This window comes from Capra hircus, chromosome 16 (genome assembly GCF_001704415.2).
Source record: "Capra hircus breed San Clemente chromosome 16, ASM170441v1, whole genome shotgun sequence".
Lineage (NCBI taxonomy): Eukaryota > Metazoa > Chordata > Mammalia > Artiodactyla > Bovidae > Capra > Capra hircus.
In genome coordinates, this window is record NC_030823.1 from 42,966,031 (window position 1) to 42,972,133 (window position 6,103).

Consider the following 6,103-nt stretch of genomic DNA (forward strand, 5'->3'; position numbering starts at 1 on the left):
GGTCCTGAAGATGAGATGAGAAGAGAGTAGGGAGAAGGAGGGAGTGCCCCCAAACACATGGCAGAGCTGGAGGCTTTTCTTAGAGGTGTGCGTGTGTGAAGAGGGCATATACAAAATGGTGGATAAAACCAAGGCATGGGAAAGGAAAGTGTAGGGACCACCTATTGAAAGGCCTCTGGCAGGATGTGAAATCTCCCAGGAGTTGGGAGGTAGAGACCAGGGGCAGGGTGGGACAGAGGTGGAGTTGGGAGCAACTTTCTTGGGGGTGAAATGGGGATTCCCCAGGTGGTGTGTTCCATGACTTACAAAAGTAGTGAGGGCCCAAATGCATTAAGAAGCACAATGCTGTGATTGAACCATCCTTACCTTCTGCTGCAGGGACCTACAGTGTGAGGGGGCAGAGAAAACAACTGTAGATAGCGGCTCTCAACACTGAGGAGCAGCAAGGCTGGACTGTCAGAAGCGAAGGAGCTATGCCATTATTAACTCAGCTCATGCTACCTGGAGGACGCCTGACCCAGGAGAGGCCCTGGAGTTCATGATTTTGTGGATCTATTCTCTGGAGTCAACCTTGGTTCTGCCATTTAGTAATTGTGCAGCTTGGGCGACCACCTTGGTTTTTCTGTACCTCGATTTTTCTCTTCTGTTGTATGCTAAGTCACTTCGGTTGTGTCCAACACTCTGTGACCCTGTGGACTGTAAACTGCCAGTCTCCTCTCTCCATAGGATGTTCTAGGCAAGAATACTGGAGTAAGTTGCCATTTCCTTCTCCAGGGAGTTTCCCAACCCAGGGATTGAACTGGAGTCTCTTGTGTCTCCTGCATTGGCAGATGGGTTCATTACCAATAGTGCCACCTGCGAAATCCTGGTGGCTCAGATGGTAAGGAATCTGTCTAATGCAGGAGACCTGGGTTTGATCCCTGGGTCTGGAAGATCCACTGGAGAAGGAAATGGTTACCTATTCCAGTATTCTTTCTGGAGAATCCCATGGACAGAGGAGCCTGGTGAGCTACAATCCATGGGGTCTCAAAGAGTGAGACACGATTGAGCAACTAACACTTTCTTCTGATGAGCTAATCATAAATGGTTGGTTGTGAAAAGGAAATAATACGCTTGTAGTGTTTAAATCAATTGTAGTTTAGTCACTAAATCATGTCCAACTCTTTTGCAACCTCATGGATCACAGCCCACCAGGTTCCTCTTCCATGGGATTTTCCAGGCAAGAGTACTGGAGTGGGTTGCCCTTTCCTTTTCCAGGGGATCTTCCCAACCCAGGGATTGAATACATGTCTCCTACCTTGCAGACATATTCTTTACTGCTGAGCCACTAGGGAAGCCAGTGCCTGACTTGCATTAAACACTTAGTTATTTTTCAGTGCTTGGGAATAAGCATTGATCTGGAAGACAAATAAACCCACAGATAAAATACAGTGAGAGATCACTACACACGTAAATGGATTTAACAAGTAAGTGGATGGCAGGTGCTGGGAACTAGCTCACTGTTGCAGTGGAAATTACAGATAAGCCAAGAAAGAGGGTTTAGGATGGTCCACATGGTAATAGACTAGAGTTGGAGATGTGGTTTAGCCGAATATAGACACAGATGGCTACACATAGGAATATTTACAGATCCGTGGATTTCTATGGGTTGGTCAAATACAACAGAAGAAAGGTATGTGCCTGATGCTATGGCTGCACAGAAGGAAGATGGGGACTTAGGAAAGACAAAAAGGATTTCTCCAGGTGGAGAAGATGCCATAGGGGAGAGGATGGTTGTGCCAGGTGAGGAAGGGCACAGAGACATGCAGAGGGGTTGAAGGGAAGGCCGGATCGCTTGCTGTGAAAGTGAAGGCAGAAAGCCTGAACGAGATTCTGTGGGTCCCTGTGAGCCACGCTGAGCCTGAACCTTGTTGTCAAGATGAGTCTGGCTTTAGATGGCTGTTGAGTTTCAGGGAGGTCCACAGCAGTAACAAGACTGGGTGGGACTTGGGGAGGGAGGCCTACTGGAGAAGAATAATGAGGGCTCTGCAAAGCCAGCAGTGCAGGGGGGTGGTGGTGGGGCAGATGAGAGCAAGAACTCAGCAAGACTTGGTGGGATTCAGGAGCTACTCGGCCACCACAGGTCTGGGGTCCCTGCCAGGTTTGTAACTGGGGCCGATAGGAAGTGGCTTGGGGAACTGAGTGGCAGCTTTGGCGAGAAGACAGTTAACATTCTTGGACCTGTTGAGATGGGGAGCTCATCTCGCACGAAAGATGCCTAGAAGGAAGACCTCCCTTCTCCTGATATTTTCTAATGTAAAATGACTCTAAATTGCAAATTAGTCCAGGACAGTCTGACTCAAGTCAGCCAATGACTTCCCATTATGTTCAGAATAAAATCCCCAGTCCTCTCAGCCTGCTCAGTATCTATGTGCCTGCTACCTCCTTCCTCTCCCTTTCTGCTCCAACTCCACCGACCTCTCGTCACTCCCCAAACCATGGTCAGCCCTCTCTCGCTTCAGGATGTTTGCATCAGGCTGGTGCTTGTACAGGATCTCTCATGACTGGCCACCTCCATCACCCAAGGAGGCCTTCTACCTCCCCGGATGTGCACACACATCCCCACCCAAGGTGTGAGGTGTGCAGGCACTCCTCAGTCAAGATGTATCTTCAAGTGAAGGCTTCCGAGAGGATCAAGACTCATCAAGGCCTGGCATTATCAGCTGACTTTTTGACCCCTAAGGAGCTTTTCTGCACATGTGTAGTGTCCCCAGAAAACAGGGGTAGGGGGTGGGGAAGTGGGAGCGAGGGAGTGAAGATCACTTAATCCTTTACCCAAACAGGATTTTTCCCCTCTCTGTTCCTGCCATGGCTGTTATCGTAAGGTGTTTACAAGAGATAAAGCCTGGCTGCTTACCCCATTTCTGTTGTTACTTCTATTTCAGAGGGCAAACAGGAGGCTGATTGTAAATGCCTTACCTGGAGCCCACCTATCTCCTGTCTCAGGAAATGCAAACAGGAGGCTAATTGTTAAGTATCCACCCTGAAGCCCACTTCTTCCTGCACCATGAAATGCAACCGGAGGCCAGAGGTAAATGCCTAATCTGGAACCCATCTATCTCCTGCCTTAAGCTAAGCCTCCAAGAATGGGTGAGATTTTTCCTAGATTCCATATATATGTGTTAATATACTCTCTCTCTCTCTCTCTCTCTCTCTCTCTCTCTCTCTATATATATATATATATATATATATATATATATATACACACTTTTTCTGACTTCTTTTTCTCTGTATAACAGGTTCTGGTTTCACTCACCTCAGTTCAACCTGACTCAAATTCATTCCTGTTTATGGCTGAGGAATATTGCATTGTATAAATGTACCATGGGGGGAGAAAGGGTGGGGCAAATTGAGAAAGCAGCATTGACTTATATACACCACCATGTGTGAAATAGCTAGCTAGTGGGAAGCTGCTGCATAACACAGGGAGCTCAGCCTGGTTCTCTGTGATGATCTAGAGGGGTGGAATGAGGGGTGGGGGTGGGAGAGAGGCTCAAGAGGGAAGGAATATACGTATAGTTATGGCTGATTCACATTGCTGTATGGCAGAAACCAACACAACACTATAAAGCAACTATCCTCCAATTAAAAATAATTTTTAAAAAAATGCATGATTGATACAGCCATCATTGAGAATGGTATGGAGATTCTTTTAAAAACTAGGAATAAAGCTACCATATGTCCCAACAATCCCACTACTGGGTATATACCTTGAAGAAACCAAGATGGAAAAAGACACGTGTACCCCAATGTTCATCACAGCACTATTTAGAATAGCTAGGACATGGAGGCAACCTAGATGTCCATCAACAGACGAATGGATAAAGAAGTTGTAGTACATATACACATTGGAATATTACTCAGCTATAAAAAGGAGCACATTTGACTCAGTTCTAATGAGGTGGATAAATCTAGAGTCTATTAGACAGAGTGAAGTAAGTCAGAAAAAGAGACAAATATCATATACTAACACAAGTATATGGAATCTGGAGGGCTCCCCAGGTGGTGCTAGTAGTAAAGAACACGCCTGCCAATGCAGGAGATGTGAGAGATGCAGGTTCAGTCCCTAAGTTGGGAAGATCCCCTGGAGGAGGGCATGGCAACCCCTCCAGTGTTCTTGCCTGGAGAATCCCATGGACAGAGAAGCCTGGCACGCTACACACAGTATATGGGATCACACAAAGCCAGATATGACTGAAGCAACTTAGCACACACACACGGACTCTAGAAAGATGGTACTGATGAACCCGTCTACAGGGCAACAACAGAGACACGGATGTAGAGCACAGACTTGTGGACACGGGGAAGGGGAGGGATGAATCGAGAGAGTAGCATTGAAACGTATACAGTATCATATGTAAAATTAGGTAGCCAATGGAAATTTGCTGTATGAGCAAATTTCACAGAGTCCAGTGCTTGAGATCAAGCACTTGGACTTCACGCAGTCCAGTGCTCTGTGACAACCTAGAGGGGTGGTATAGGATGGGAAGTGGGAGGGAGGTTCAAGAAGCAGGGGACATATGTATACCTATGATTGATTCATGTTGATATACGGCAGAAACCAACACCCTATTGTAAAGCAGTTATCCTCCAATTAAAAAAAAAAAAGAATGGGTAAGATTTGTACAGGAAGGGAGCATAAGATGTTTGGAGGGTCATGGAGGAGGGAGCATCATACATCAAGGACATTCATTCATTCAACAGATATTTGTTGAGCACCTACTATGAGCAGTGGATGTAATGGATATAATGGTAAAAAGTAACAGAAAACACTTAGGGTCATTTTATATAGTGTTCAGGATAAAGTGGTGGAGAGTGCAGGGCAAGGGGTAGCAGTTACTTTCGAAAGGGTGGGCCTAGTGAGGACATCTCCAAGGAGGTGACATTTGACTTGAGACCTGTGAGAGTTATGTTTCAAGCAGAAGGAATAGCAGGAAGAAGCTTGGTTTTGCCATCAGCTTGACCTTGTTGTCGCAGTTGACTCAGAGAAAAGGAGAACCATACAGTGTTTAATCAGTGTTATTAGATTAGGGGCATTGTGACTAGACATTGTGATTTCTGCCAAAAGAATACAGAATTCAGGTGATAAAGCAAAGCAAAGAAAACAAAACAAAACTAGCATTTTGAGGAACAAATGGAGAGAGAACTGTGGTCAACTAACCCTGAGATGGGAGATTGTTGTGGATTATTCAAGTGCAGTTAATGTAACACAAGGGACAGGAAGAACCAGAAAGATGGCAATGTCAACTACAAATTGGCACTAACCAAGGGCATCGCCAACAAGTGAACAACAAAGGCCTTTGCCATCTGCCTCTATGGAGGTTGAACCCCACGCTGCCATAGCTGCTGACCTTCAACAACCCCAGAGGGAGTTCAGAGTGGAGCGAGGCACTCTGTGCTCCAGGGAATTTAGTGGGACAGGTCTTTAGATAGTTGGATGCTTTTAGGAAAATAGTCAATGATCTCAATGCTTGCATCTCCTCATGTATACATCAGTTCAGTTCAGTTCAGTCGCTCAGTCGTGTCTGACTCTTTGTGACCCCATGAATAGCAGCACACCAGGCCTCCCTGTCCATCACCAACTGCCGGAGTTCACTCAGATTCACGTCCATCAAGTCATTGATGCCATCCAGCCATCTCATCCTCTGTCGTTCCCTTCTCCTCCTGCCCCCAATCCCTCCCAGCATCAAAGTCTTTTCCAATGAGTCAACTCTTCGCATGAGGTGGCCAAAGTACTGGAGTTTCAGCTTCAGCATCATTCCTTCCAAAGAAATCCCAGGGTTGATCTCCTTCAGAATGGACTGGTTGGATCTTCTTGCAGTCCAAGGGACTCTCAAGAGTCTTCTCCAACACCACAGTTCAAAAGCATCAATTCTTCGGCACTCAGCCTTCTTCACAGTCCAACTCTCACATCCATACATGACCACTAGAAAAACCATAGCCTTGACTAGATGGACCTTAGTCGGCAAAGAAATGTCTCTGCTTTTGAATTTGCTATCTAGGTTGGTCATAACTTTTCTTCCAAGCAGTAAGTGTCTTTTAATTTCTTGGCTGCAGTCACCAT